We start from the raw sequence: 14,951 nt of genomic DNA on the forward strand, positions 1-14,951 counted from the left end.
TGTGTGCGAGTGTGTGTGTGAGTATGTGTGTGAGTTTGTGTGTGTGTGTGCGTGCGTTTGTGTGTGTGTGTTTCTGTGTGTGTGTGAGTGTGTATGTGTGTGATTGTGTGTGTGTGAGTGTGTCTGTGTGTGTGCGTGTGTGTGAGTGTGTGTGTGTTTGTGTGTATGTGTGTGTGTGAGTGTGTGTTTGTGTGTGTGCATGTGTGTGTGTACATCCGTGTGTGTGTGTTTGTGTTTCTGTGTGTGCATGCGTGTGTGTGTGTGTTTGTGTTTCTGTGTGTGCGTGTGTGTTTTTGTGTGTGCGTGTGTGTGTACATGTGTGTGTGTGCGTGTGTGTGTGTGCGTGTGTGTGTGCAAGTGTGTGTGTGAGTGTATGTGTGTGAGTTTGTGTGTGTGTGTGTGTTTCTGTGTGTGTGTGAGTGTGTGTTTCTGTGTGTGAGTGTGTGTGTGTGTGTGTGTGCGAGTGTGCGTGTGTGTGTGTATGTGCATGAGTGTATGTGTGTGTGTGTGTGAGTGTGTGTGTATGTGCATGAGTGTATGTGTGTGTGAGTGTATGTGTGTAGGGAGGGGGTGGTGGCAGTGGGGGAGAGGTGCAAGTTTAAGGTCTTAATGCAGCAAGTGGTAATGATCCTGAACCCAATCATTTCAAGAAGGACTCAAACCCTGAGGGAAATAAGCTTGCAGGGCGATGGGTTTAGACTGGAGAAATGGGAATGATTGGATTTTTCCTGCTGAGAACTTGCATGGAATTGATGTGTCAAATAGCTTCTCTGTGTTGCAATGGCATGAACGCTATAATCTTATCCCATTGCATACTTTCCATTGCATTGGGCGGCACGGTGGCACAGTGGTTAGCACCGCTGCCTCCCAGCGCCACGGACCCAGTTTCAACTCCGGCCTTGGGTCACCGTCTGTATGGAGTTTGCATGTTCTCCCCGTTTTCATGTGGGTTTCTTCCAGGTGCTCCGGTTTTCTCCTGCAGGAGAAAAATTCCACGAGCTCGATGGGCTGAATGACCTCCTTCTGCCCTGTTGGGGTTCTAAGTTACTGATTCCTGTTTCAATAAATGTGAATCATTTGTAAATGATTTTGGGAGACAGTAAGTTTTGGAAGTTCATTAATCATATAAATGACATGGATGACTATGTGGGGGGTAGGATCAGTAAGTTTGCTGATGACATAAAGATTGGCTGGATGGTTAACAGTGAAGTTGAGTGCCTTGGGTTACAGGAAGCTATAGACAAGATGGTCAAATGGATGAATAAATGGCAGACTTTTCACAGTATGCACTTCGGAAGGAGTAATTTGACAAGGAAGTATACTATGAAAGCTCTGACACTGGGAAGTTCCAAAGAACAAAGGGACCTTGGCGTGTTTGTCCATAGATCTCTGAAGGCGGAAAGGCAGGTTAATAGGGTGGTGAAAAAGGCATATGGCACACTCGCCTTTATCAATCGGGGGTATAGATTACAAAAGCAAAGAGGTCATGATGGAGTTGTATCGAACTTTGGTGAGGCCACAGCTGGAGAACTGTGTGCAATTCTGATCGCCACATTATAGGAAGGACGTGGAGGGGGTGCAGAGGAGATTCACCAGGATGCTGCCTGGGATGGAACATTTAAGTTGTGAAGAGAGGTTGGATAGGCTGGGGTTGTTTTCTCTGGAGCAGAGAAGACCGAGGGGCGACCTGATTGAGGTGTTCAAGACTATGAGGGGCATGGACAGGGTGGATAGGGAGCAGCTGTTTCCCTGAGTTGAAGGGTCAGTTACGAGGGGTCACAAGTTAAAAGTGAGGGGTGGGAGGTTTAGGGGGGATTTGAGGAAAAATCTTTTTACCCAGAGGGTGGTGAGGGTCTGGAATGCGCTGCCTGGGAGGGTGGTAGAGGCGGGATGCCTCACATCCTTTAACAAGTACCTGGATGAGTACTTGACACATCATAACATTCAAGGCTATGGGCCAAGTGCTGGCAAGTGGGATTAGGTGGGCAGGTCAGGACCTTTCATGCGTCGGTGATTCTGTGAGAGTGAAACACCTGTGCATAATAACATTGTTCAACGTTTCTGTGTTTCTGTGTTAATTGCACAACGAAGCTTGGGTGTGGAGTCAAAAAAGCAAACAAAGTTGCAGAAGGAGCGGTAATCATGGGGTTTATATTTAAAAATACTGTAAATAAACTTGTTACACCCATAGCAACTGGAGGTGGCTCGGCCTAGCTGCGAGATATAATCTGAGTAGCATATGCATCGTCCTTTTATAACTGGCACTGAATAATACCAAGTAAACCTATGTTCTCCTGAAAGGTTTCATTCATTGGGAAATCAAGAACAAGGGGTGAAACTATCGATAAGACAACAAAGGGTTGGCTCATAGAAAAGGAGTTTGTTAAGTAAAGATAGCTCATTGGATGGATAAAGGTTATGTCAATTGAATTTGCCTTGTAGGAAATTGTATTTGATTTGTAATTTGCAATTAGGGATGGGCAATAAATACTGGAGCTTATGATTCCTCCACCCTGTGAAAGAATTGAAAATAAGTGTCATATAACTGGAGAGAAATGAATAACAGGGGAGTTTGTAATGGGCATTTGACTTTCTTAGCACTTTGGAATGTTGAGGTAGATTAAAAATAATGATGCAAATGAGATCAAGCCTTGGAGGGGGTGCAATGCCTACTCCAATCAGCTTGGATCATGTAGATCAAGCCCAAGACAGGAGGTGAGAGCCCTGTCTTGTCAGCTTGGATCGGGAATGTCTCAACTTGTTGAGACTCTGAATTGGACTTGATTTGATTGAATTGGAATAAAACATTTTTAAAAAATTATCTTTATAAGTGTATGGTTACATGCTATTATGTTTACCGTACCTTCAGTACATTTATGGCGCCTGGGCCAGAATTCTCCAACATCGCCTGCGGCTGGGATTCTCTGGTCCTGCTGCTGTGAATGGAGATTTGTCTGCATGCCACATTCTCCATCCTCGCCGGCCGCCGTGGTGGAACGTGCAAGACCAGAGAATTCTGGCCCTGTTGTCAACGCTGAAGTGTCTTACCGAAATCCTCACACGAACAGTTTCATCTCCGGATGTAGCAGTGTATAGTTGTAACTGAATTGAGACTGAAGGGTCGCACCCTGATTTCCCTGAAAGGTAGAGTTTGTGTTCAAAGTCATCCAGCACCTCTCAGTGAAGTGCAGCAAGCAACAGTAAAACCATGGCAGAGTTATAATTCAACCTCAATGGGACGTGTGGGGTATTGGGAAGGTGCAGAGATTCACCAGAGTGGTCCCAGGAATGGGGGACTTTTAGCTAAATGGTTAGGTTGGAGAAGCTGGTGTTAGTCTCCTGGGAGGGAGATCTGACATAGGCGTACAGAGGATTAGACAAGGTAGACAATGCAAAAACTGTCCCCATTAGCTGCTGGGACAAACATTAGAGGATATAGATTTAAGGCTTTGGACAAGGTTTTCAGGGGGATTTGAGGAGGAACATTTTGACACCACCAGTGGTGATGAGCTGGAACTCGTGCCCATTCGGGATGTGGAAGGGAAGACAATCAATGATTTCAAAGGGAACCAGGATGGGCACTTGCTGGCAATCAAGTTTCAGAGTTACATGGATAGAATGGGGAATGGGACTGAATGGATTTCACTATGGAGAGCTGACATTGACGCTGTGGGCTGAGTGGCCTCCTCTGTGCTGCAAATGATGCCTTGACTCTTGGAGTAAGACACAGAATTGAGTTAAATTTTGGAAAGTGTTGACTAAAAATAACTCATCCTGTTCAGGTAACAGTGCTGATAGAAGAGCTCAGAAGTAGAGCTTAGGAATAAAAAAGGGACAGCTAGGTTGCTGGGTGTTTATTATCGACCCGCTGATAGTCAGCGGGAAATTGAAGAGCAAATATGTGCGCAATTCGCAGAGGGCTGTAAAAATAATTATATTAGGTGATTTCAACTTTCCCAACATTAATTGGGATAGCCATCATGTTAAGGGCTTTGATGGAGTAGAGTTCTTAAAATGTATACAGGAAAACTTCTTAGGTCAACATGTGAGAGGATCCAACAAGGGAAGGAGCTGTGGTGGACCTAATTCTGGGGAATGAAGCCAGACAAGTGGTTGATGTATTGGTGGGGGAGCATTTTGGTGATAGCGACCACAACATGGTTCAATTCACATTTGTTATGGACAAAGAAATTGAAAAATGTTTTGGATTGGGGGAGAGTAGATTTTAACAAAATTAGGCAGGATCTGGCCAAGGTAGATTGGAACGAGTTACATGTGGGGAAATCTACAGAAGAGCAGTGGAGGGTGTTCAAAGATGAAATGGGGAGGGTGCAGGCCTAACATGTTCCCTCTAGGGTAATAGAAAAGTGTAACAAACTCAGAGAACCATGGATGACCAGAGACATTCAGGATACAATGAGAAGGAAAAGAGAGGCTTTTAACAAGTATAAAGGGAGTAAGTATGTGGAGGCATTAGTGGAGTACAGAAAGTGCAGGATGGAGCTTAAGAAATCAATTAGGAGAGCAAAGAGGGGATATGAGAAAGCTCTGGCTGGTAAAAGTAGGGAAAATCCTAGGATATTATGTAAGTATATCAATGGGAAGAGGATAACCAGGGAAAGAGGAGGTCCCATTACAGACCAAGGGGGAAATCTGAGGGTGGAGGCAGAGGACATTGGTAGGGTGTTAGATGAATATTTCACATTTGTCTTCACCCATGAGAATGAGGTGGTGGTTATGGAGCTCGGGGAGAGAGACTGTGAGGTTCCAGAGAAAATCATAGAGAGTGACAAGGTATTGGAGGGATTGGCAGGCTGAAAAGTGGACAAATATCCAGGTCCAGATGAATTGTGTCCCAAGCTGTTGTGGAAGGCGAGGGGAGAATTTGCAGGGGCTCTGATCAAAATTTTTAATTCCTCCCTGACCACCGGGGAGGTGCCAGAGGGCTGGAGAACAGCGAATGTGACCACTATTTAAGAAAGGTTGTAGAGACAAGCCAGGGAACTACAGACCAGTGAATCTCATATCTGTGGTTGGGAAACTACTGGAGAAGATTCTGAAGGCGAGAATCTATCTCCATTTGGAGAGGCAAGGTTTGATCAGGGATAGTCAGCATGGCTTTGTCAGAGGGAGGTCATGCCTAACAAATTTCATTGAATTTTTTGAGCATGCAACCAAGTGTGTGAATGAGGGTAGTGCGGTTGATGTAGTTTACATGGATTTCGGCAAAACCTTTGACAAAGTCCCCATGGGACTGAAGTCCCATTCAGAAGGCGAATGCACATGGGATACAGAGCAATCTGACAAGGTGGATTCATAATTGGCTTAGCTGTGGAAGACAGAGGGTGGTGACAGACGGTTGCTTTAGTGACTGGAGGCCAATGACCAATGGGGTACCACAGGGATCCGTGCTGGGCCCCCTATTGTTTGTCATTTATATAAATGACATAGATGACTATGTGGGGAGTAGGATCAGTAAGTTTGCCGATGCCACTAAGATTGGCCGGATGGTGAACAGTGAGGTTGAGAGTTTTGGGTTACAGGAAGATATGGATGAGATGGTCAAATGGGCGGATAGGTGGCAGATGGAATTTAACCCTGAAAAGTGTGAAGTGATGCACTTTGGAAGGGGTAATTTGACAAAGAAATATACGATGAAAGTCTGACACTGGGAAGTTCCGAAAAACAAAGGGACTTTGACGTCTTTGTCCAGAGATCTCTGAAGTTGGAAAGGCAGATAAATAGGATGGTGAAAAGGCCTATGGCACACTCGCCTTTATCAATCGGGGTATAGATTACAAAAGCAGAGAGGTCATGATGGAGTTGTATAGAACTTTGGTGAGGCCACAGCTGGAGCACTGTGTGCAGTTCTGGTCGCCACATTATAGGAAGGGTGTGATTGCACTGGAGGGGGTGCAGAGGAGATTCACCAGGATGCTGCCTGGGACGGAGCATTTAAGTTATAAAGAGAGGTTGGATAGGCTTGGGTTGTTTTCTCTGGTGCAGAGATGCTTGAGGACTGACCTGATTGAGGTGTTCAAGATTATGAGGGGCATGGACAGGTTGGATAAGGTGCAGCTGTTCCCCTTAGTTGAAGGGTCAGTTACGAGGGGACACAAAAGTGAGGGGTGGGAGGTTTAGGGGGGATTTGAGGAAAAATCTTTTTACCCAGCGGGTGGTGACGGTCTGGAATGCGCTGCCTGGGAGGGTGGTGGAGGCGGGATGCCTCACATCCTTTAAAAAGTACCTGGATGCGTACTTGGCACATCATAACATTCAAGGCTATGGGCCAAGTGCTGGCAAGTGGGATTAGATGGGCAGGTCAGGGCATTTAATGCGTTGGTGCAGACTCGATGGGCCGAAGGGCCTCTTCTCCACTGTAGGATTCTGTGATTCTGAAAGCCCAGAAAACAGAGATAGAGTGAGTCTGAAACAGTGCACTGATCTCAGTCAGAAAAAGATCTCCTTTAATAGCTGTCAGAATGCACAAGGCTAAGACAAAAGAAACTTCAAAAAATGTGGATCAAACTTGCCTAAGAACTTGTAAAAGGAGGAGGAGCTGTGATATTCCCAGGAGAAGCAGTCATTGTGGAAAGCCGATGTGAAGGAGAGACAGTGGACAAAGATGAGGAAAAATCACTTCGGATGCCATAGGCTTTTCTCACTATTGATTAGACACAGCAAGCTCAAAGCCCAAAAGGGGAAAAAGACTATTCAAACCAGTTGAACCCTGAACTCGCCCAAACTCGTACTAAACTGGTCTGAACTGGATTGTAATGGAAGTAACTAATAAAGTGACAATGCTACTATTTCTGCTCATAGAATCTCTACAGTGCAGAAGAAGGCCATTCGGCCCACTGACCACACTCCCACCCAGGCCCTACTCCCATAACCCCACATACTTACCCTGCTAACCCTCCTGACACTAAAGAGCAATTTAGCATGGCCAATCCATCTAACCCACACATCTTTGGACTGTGGGAGGAAACCGGAGCACCCGGAGGAAACCCACGCAGACACAGGGAGAAAGTACAAACTCCACACAGACAGTGACCAAAGCCAGGAATCTAACCACTGTGCCACCGTGCCACTACTGGACTCTTTGGAAACCCATGATGGCTTTCAGTTTCTGAGTGGTCACCTGTATAGGCACCAGTAATCCTCAGCCAGCTGGTAACTACTTACCCACTGCCAATTTACCAAACACCAGTGAATGCCTCTCGCTCATCCCTCATTGTACCTTCGTCACTGACTCTGTAATATCAGCAAGAGGGACTCTCAGTCCTCACCTTCTCCCTTCCCCCCTCCTTTTTCTCTACTTTCCACCTTCTCTGTCTTGCCTCTGTCACTGCCTCCCCCTTTGTCCCCTCCCCCTTCACCCCTCACCTCCTCCGCCTCACCCTCTCCCCTTTTCCCCCACCTCCTTTGTGCCTTCACTCCCCCCCACCTTCCCATCAGCTGATCTTTCTCTTCACCCTACCTGTAACCACAACACTACATTCTGTCCCCTCTTCTTTCCTTCTCCAGTATGCACTCTATAAATGGTACATTTTATCTGTATAGCACGCAAGCTGGGGGATTTAAACAACTTCACAGTTTAACAGATTTAACTCCTGACTTTGTTTTACCAATTGGTGAGGCCATGCAGACGCTACGACAACGGATGAACGGACACCACGCGACAATCACCAGGCAGGAGTGTTCCCTTCCTGTCAGGGAACACTTCAGCAGTCAAGGGCATTCAGCCTCCTTTAAGTTTCAGCTTTGCAACCCCCAAAGAATTTGCTTTCCCGGAAGCTGCTCGGCGGGTCATGGGAATAACGTTGCCAGATCGCTAGTCGGCATCATTTATGGTCGGAACTACAACGGTATCCGGTCGTCTTCGAACCTCCGACTTCCGTTCTTGATTAATGAAAACATTCTTAGGAAGTGTTTTTGCTTTTGTTCGTCTTGCGCCGGTCCAAGAATTTCACCTCTAGCGGTACAATCCGAATGCCCCCGGCTGTCCCTCTCATGATACCAAATAAACCTATTGGACTTTAACCTGGTGTTGTGCGACTTCTTGCTGTGCCCATCCCAGTCCAACGCCAGCATATCCATATCTTGATTTAGCAAGGAATATTTGCTTAGTATCTAAAACTGATGGAGTTGAAATGTATTTTCTCTCATTTGGGAAAATGACTACAAAGTTACAACGATCACAAGATATTTTGACAATCCCATTACGGAGTGTTTTGGTAGGATATACATTGGTCCAAAGATGTGCAAGTTAGGTGGATTGGCCATGGTAAATTGCCCCTTAGTGTCAGGGAGACTAGCAGCGGAAATACGGGGGGCTACAGGTATTGGGGCTGGGTGAAATTGTGGTCAGTGCAGTCTCGATGGGTCGAACGGCCTCCTTCTGCACTGTAGGGATTCTATGATTTGAGGTTTATCAAGTCCCACCAAGAAGACTGTCAAGTTTCTAATGCAGGGATGTCAGCTGTTTTAGATGATGGCCGAAACTTTCCAGTTGTTCATGACCCATTAGCCCTGCAAGTGAGGGTGGAGAATTTGGCACTCAGACAAATCTCCATTCACTGCAGAGGGACCAGGGAATCAGGCTGGCATGAATGGCCAGAAAATTCCTGACAACCACAACATATGATCCTGCCACATATTAGCGGTGAACCTTTGAAAACCCACACAGATGCTTGGGGATAAAATTGAGTTGATAATGAACAGGAAACTAATGACCATGTGTGAGGATGGTCAAAATGAAAAGATGAAGTGGTAAACGAGACTCTTTAGAGGCTAGGAATGATTCAAAGAGACCAACATGATCTTATTGTCATAAGGCAAGGCATGTGAAAGCAGATTGCTGTCAAGTGTTAAGAACATAAGAACATAAGAACTAGGAGCAGGAGTAGGCCATCAGGCCCCTCGAGCCTGCTCCGCCATTCAATAAGATCATGGCTGCCCTTTTCGTGGACTCAGCTCCACTTACCTGCCCGCTCACCATAACCCTTAATTCCTTTACTGTTCAAAAATTTATCTATCCTTGCCTTAAAAACATTCAATGAGGTAGCCTCAACTGCTTCACTGGGCAGGGAATTCCACAGATTCCTGGGGCCGCACGGTAGCGCAGTGGTTAGCACTGCTTCACAGTGCCAGGGACCCAGGTTCGATTCCTGGCTTATGTCACTGTCTGTGTGGAGTTTGCACGTTCTCCCCGTGTCTGCGTGGGTTTCCTCCGGGTGCTCCAGTTTCCTCCCACATTCTGAAAGACATGCTGGTTAGGGGTGCATTGACCCAAACAGGTGCTGGACTGTGGCGATTAGGGGAATTTCACAATAACAATTGCAGTGTTATTGAAAGCCTTACTTGTGACTAATAAATAAACTTTGAAAAAAGATTCACAACCTTTTGGGTGAAGAAGTTCCTCCTCAACTCAGTCCTAAATCTGTTCCCCCTTATTTTGAGGCCATGCCCCTTAGTTCTAGTTTAACCCGCCAATGGAAACAACTTCCCTGCTTCTATCTTATCTATTCCTTTCATAATCTTATATGTTTCGATAAGATCTCCCCTCATTCTTCTGAATTCCAATGAGTTTCCAATCTCCTCAGCCTCTCCTCATAAGCCAACCCTCTCAACTCCAGAATCGACCGAATAAGAACAAAGCGTGGCTGTTGTGCCTTGTGTTTCTTGAGAGAATGAGGCACCAGTAGGTGGAGCTGGTGTAATTCAGTTTACTGTATTTACAGTAGGTGTAAGTTTGGACATATGGAAACATGGGAGGGTGAAGTAACTTCATTTGTGCCTAATAAAGGACACAAAAGCTGATTATCCTTAAGTTTATAGAACCATAGAATCCCTACAGTGCAGAAGGAAGCCATTCGGCCCATCCAGTCTGCACTGACTCTCCAAAAGAGCATCTTCCCCAGGCCCAGCCCACTGCACTATTCCCATAACCCCACACAGCTACCGTGGCTAATCTACCAAACCTACACATCTTTAGACATGAAGGGGCAATTCAGCATGGCCAATCCACCGAACCCGCATATCTTTGGATTGTGGAAGGGAACCGGAGCACCTGGAGGAAACCCACGCAGACATGGGGAGAATGTGTAAACTTGTTCCCAGGAGCAGGCTGAGGGTAAGAGAGTGGGTTCTCTGACTGTAATTAATTATTTATTTTTTCAGTTAATTTTGGGTTTAAAATCGGAGGTTTTTTTCAAAACCGGAAGTCAGGCCAGGAGAGGCCAGGGGAAGTTTTTGGAGGGTTTAAAAGTGCACCAAAGTATACAGCGGGCAGCATCGTAGCAGGCAGCAGAGTGAGTGGGAAGTTGAGTGAGCTGTCAGGGCTTTGGCTCACAGGGCTTGGACGAGCAGGGGTGAGTTTTTGTTTCCTCACACTCTTATTAACTTTTCACTGTCTTACTTGACATAAAGTGTCCAGTATGAGTGTGAAACCAGTGTGTCGTTCCCAGTGTAGGATGTGGGAGGTCCTGGAGGCATCTTGCCTCCCGGACATCCACATCTGTGAGGGGTGTGTCGAGCTGCGGTTCCTGAGGGACCGTGTTAGGGAGCTGGAACTGCAGCTCGAGGATCTTAGGCTGATGAGGGAGAATGAGGAGGTGATAGACAAGAGCTATCATCAGGTGGTCACACCAGGGCCACGGGAGGAGGCCAAGTGGGTGACGGCCAGGAAGGGTAAGGCTAGGGTGGTTGAGAGCACCCCGGTGGATTTGCCCCTGCACAACAAGTACTCCTGCTTGAGTACTGCTGGGGGGGACAGCCCGCCTGGGGGAAGCAGCAGTGGCCGTGTCTCCGCAGTGGAGTCCAGCCCTGTAACTCAGAGGGCTAAGGAAAAGAGGAGGAAGGCGGTATTAATCGGGGACTCGATGGTGAAGGGGACAGACAGGCGTTTCTGCGGAGGTAGGCGGGATTCTCGCATGGTGGTCTGCCTCCCTGGGGCCGGGATCCAGGATGTCGCTAGTCGCGTCCCGGAAATCCTGAGGTGGGAGGGAGAGGAGCCTGAGGTAGCGGTACATATTGGTACCGCTGATGTGGGTAGGAAGGGAGAAGGGGTCATGAAAAGGGAGTACAGGGAATTAGGGAGACAGCTGAGAAAGAGGAAAGCAAAGGTAGTAATCTCAGGATTACTGCCTGTGCCACGGGAAGGTGAGGGCAGGAATGGAGTGAGGTGGAGGATGAATGTGTGGCTGAGGGACTGGTGCAGGGGGCAGGGATTCAGGTTCCTGGACCATTGAGACCTCTTTAGGGGCAGGGGTGATCTGTATACAAAAAACGGGTGGAACTTGAATCACACGGGGACCAATATCCTGGCCGGTAGGTTGGCTAAGGCTACTGGGGAGAATTTAAACTAGATAGGTTGGGGGGAGGGGAGCTAGAAGAGTTGACTAGGATCAAGGAACTAATTGATGGGGGGGAGGATGCAGGGGTAAGGGGAATTACAAAATTAATGGTAGAGGAGAGGGTGCAAGTGAATGAAGGCGGTAATTTAGATAAGGGAGTAGAGGGAGAGGGTGTTCGCGACTCATCAAAGCGGGTCCAGATAAAAGCTGGAATAAGGACACTTTGCCTGAATGCACGAAGCATTCGGAACAAGGTGAATGAGTTGATGGTGCAAATCAGCACAAGTGGGTACGATCTGGTGGCCATTACAGAAACGTGGCTGAAAGGTGACCAGGACTGGGAGATGAATATCCAGGGGTATCAGGCGTTTAGGAAGAATAGACAGGAAGGAAAAGGTGGTGGGGTCGCGCTATTAATAAGAGATAATATCAGGGTAGTACTGAGGGATGACATAGGCTCTGAGAAACAAAACGTGGAATCGTTATGGGTAGAGATGAGGAATAGTAGAGGGAGAAAGACACTAGTAGGTGTGGTATATAGGCCCCCAAATAATAATGTTGAGGTAGGGAGGGCTATAAACAAGCAGATAAGGGATGCGTGTAAAAACGGAACGGCAATAATCATGGGGGACTTCAACATGCACATTGACTGGCAGACTCAAGTCGGTAAGGGTGGAATGGAGGAAGAGTTCTTAGAATGCTGTCGGGATAGTTTCCTTGAACAGCATGTTACGGAACCGACGAGGGAACGAGCTATTTTGGATCTGGTATTGTGTAACGAGGTAGGTAGAATTAAGGATCTTATTGTGAAGGACCCTCTTGGGTCTAGTGACCACAATATGGTCGAATTTCTGATTCAGATGGAAGAGGAGAAAGTTTGGTCTCAAACCAGTGTCCTCTGTTTGAACAGAGCGAAATATGATAGGATGAGGGATGAATTGGCTAAGGTAGACTGGGAGAGCAGGCTGGCAGGTAGGATAGCTGAGGAACAGTGGAGGATTTTTAAGGAGATCCTTTTCAGTTCTCAGCAAAAATATATTCCAGCAAAAAACAAGGATTGTAAGAAAAGGGAGAACCAGCCGTGGATAACGAAGGAAATAAAGGAGAGTATTAAAATAAAAACAGCTGCGTACAGAGTGTCCAAAAATAGTGGAGAAACAAGTGATTGGGAAAAATTTAAGAAACAACAAAGAGAGACTAAGAAAGTGATAAAGAAAGGAAGGATAGACTATGAAGCTAGGCTAGCAATTAATATAAAAAATGATAGTAAAAGTTTTTATAAATATATAAAAAGGAATAGAGTGGCTAGAGTGAATGTTGGACCCTTGGAGGACGAGAGGGGGGAGTTAATAGTGGGAAATGAGGATATGGCTGAGTCTTTAAATAAGTTTTTTGTGTCGGTCTTCACGGTGGAGGACACAAATAGTTTGCCAAATATTAACGATAGAGGGTTGGCAGCAGGAGAAATACTTAATACGATTAATGTTACCAGAGAGGCAGTGCTGGGTAGACTAATGGGACTGAAGGTGGACAAGTCCCCGGGTCCGGATGGAATGCATCCCAGGGTATTGAAAGAAATGTCAGAGGTAATAGTGGATGCGTTAGTGATTATTTATCAAAACTCGTTGCATTCTGGGGTAGTGCCGGTTGATTGGAAAACGGCTAATGTTACGCCGCTGTTTAAAAAAGGAAGGAGACAAAAGGCGGGTAACTATAGGCCGGTCAGCTTAACGTCTGTAGTAGGGAAAATGCTGGAATCCATTATTAAAGAGGAGATAGCAGGGCATCTGGATAGAAATGGTTCGATCAATCAGACGCAGCATGGATTCATGAGGGGAAAGTCGTGCTTGACGAACATGTTGGATTTTTATGAAGATGTGACTAGGGCGGTTGATGGAGGAGAACCGGTGGATGCGGTGTTTTTGGATTTCCAAAAGGCGTTTGATAAGGTGCCCCATAAAAGGCTGCTGAAGAAGATTAGGGCACATGGAGTTGGGGGTAGTGTGTTAAAGTGGATTGGGGACTGGCTATCCGACAGGAAGCAAAGAGTCGGAATAAATGGGTGTTTTTCCGGTTGGAGGAAGGTAACTAGTGGCGTGCCGCAGGGATCGGTACTTGGGCCGCAACTGTTTACCATTTATATAGATGATCTGGAGGAGGGGACGGAGTGTAGGGTAACGAAGTTTGCAGACGACACAAAGATAAGTGGAAAAGTGAATCGTGTGGAGGACGGAGAAGATCTGCAGAGAGATTTGGACAGGCTGAGTGAGTGGGCGAGGATATGGCAAATGGAGTATAACGTTGAGAAATGCGAGGTTATACACTTTGGAGGAAATAATAACAAATGGGATTACTATCTCAATGGAAACAAATTAAAACATGCTACCGTGCAAAGGGACCTGGGGGTCCTTGTGCATGAGACGCAAAAGCCCAGTCTGCAGGTACAACAGGTGATCAAGAAGGCAAATGGGATGTTGGCCTATATTGCGAGGGGGATAGAATATAAAAGCAGGGATGTCTTGATGCACCTGTACAGGGCATTGGTGAGGCCGCAGCTGGAATACTGTGTGCAGTATTGGTCCCCTTATATGAGGAAGGATATATTGGCATTGGAGGGAGTGCAGAGAAGGTTCACCAGGTTGATACCGGAGATGAGGGGTTTGGATTATGAGGAGAGGCTGAGGAGATTGGGTTTGTACTCGTTGGAGTTTAGAAGGATGAGGGGGGATCTTATGGAGACTTATAAGATAATGCGGGGGCTGGATAGGGTGGAGGCGGAGAGATTCTTTCCACTTAGTAAGGAAGTTAAAACTAGAGGACACAGCCTCAAAATAAAGGGGGGTCGGTTTAAGACAGAGTTGAGGAGGAACTTCTTGTCCCAGAGGGTGGTGAATCTCTGGAATTCTCTGCCCACTGAGGTGGTGGAGGCTACCTCGCTGAATATGTTTAAAGCGTGGATGGATCGATTCCTGATCGGTAAGGGAATTAAGGGTTATGGGGATCAGGCGGGTAAGTGGTACTGATCCACGTCAGATCAGCCATGATCTTATTGAATGGCGGGGCAGGCTCGAGGGGCTAGATGGCCTACTCCTGCTCCTATTTCTTATGTTCTTATGTTCACACAGACCAGAATTGAGCCTGGGTCTCCGTGTGGTGGCACAGTGGTTAGCATTTCTGTCTCCCAATGCTTATAGGGTCGCCTCCAAGCTGAATTTTTAAAAATTTGTTGAGATGTGAATGTCACTGGCTATGCCAGCATTTGTTATCTATTCCTATAGTTGCCCCTTGAAAAAGGGGTGGTGATCTGCCTTCTTGCTGCAGTCCATGTGATGTAGGTACAACCCCCCTTGCCATTGGAGAGGGAGTTCCGGGATTTTGACCTAACGTCAGTGAAGGAACAGGGAAAACACTTCCAAGCCAGGATGGTGCGTGACTTGGAGAAGTTGAAAGTGGTGGTGTTCCAATGCGTCTGGTCTCATTAAAGTTAACACAGTAAGAAGTTTAACAACACCAGATTAAAGTCCAACAGGTTTATTTGGTAGCAAAAGCCACACAAGCTTTCGGAGCTGCAAGCCCCTTCTTCAGGTGAGTGGG

The sequence above is a fragment of the Mustelus asterias genome, chromosome 17, assembly GCF_964213995.1.
Source record: "Mustelus asterias chromosome 17, sMusAst1.hap1.1, whole genome shotgun sequence".
Classification (NCBI taxonomy): Eukaryota; Metazoa; Chordata; class Chondrichthyes; order Carcharhiniformes; family Triakidae; genus Mustelus; species Mustelus asterias.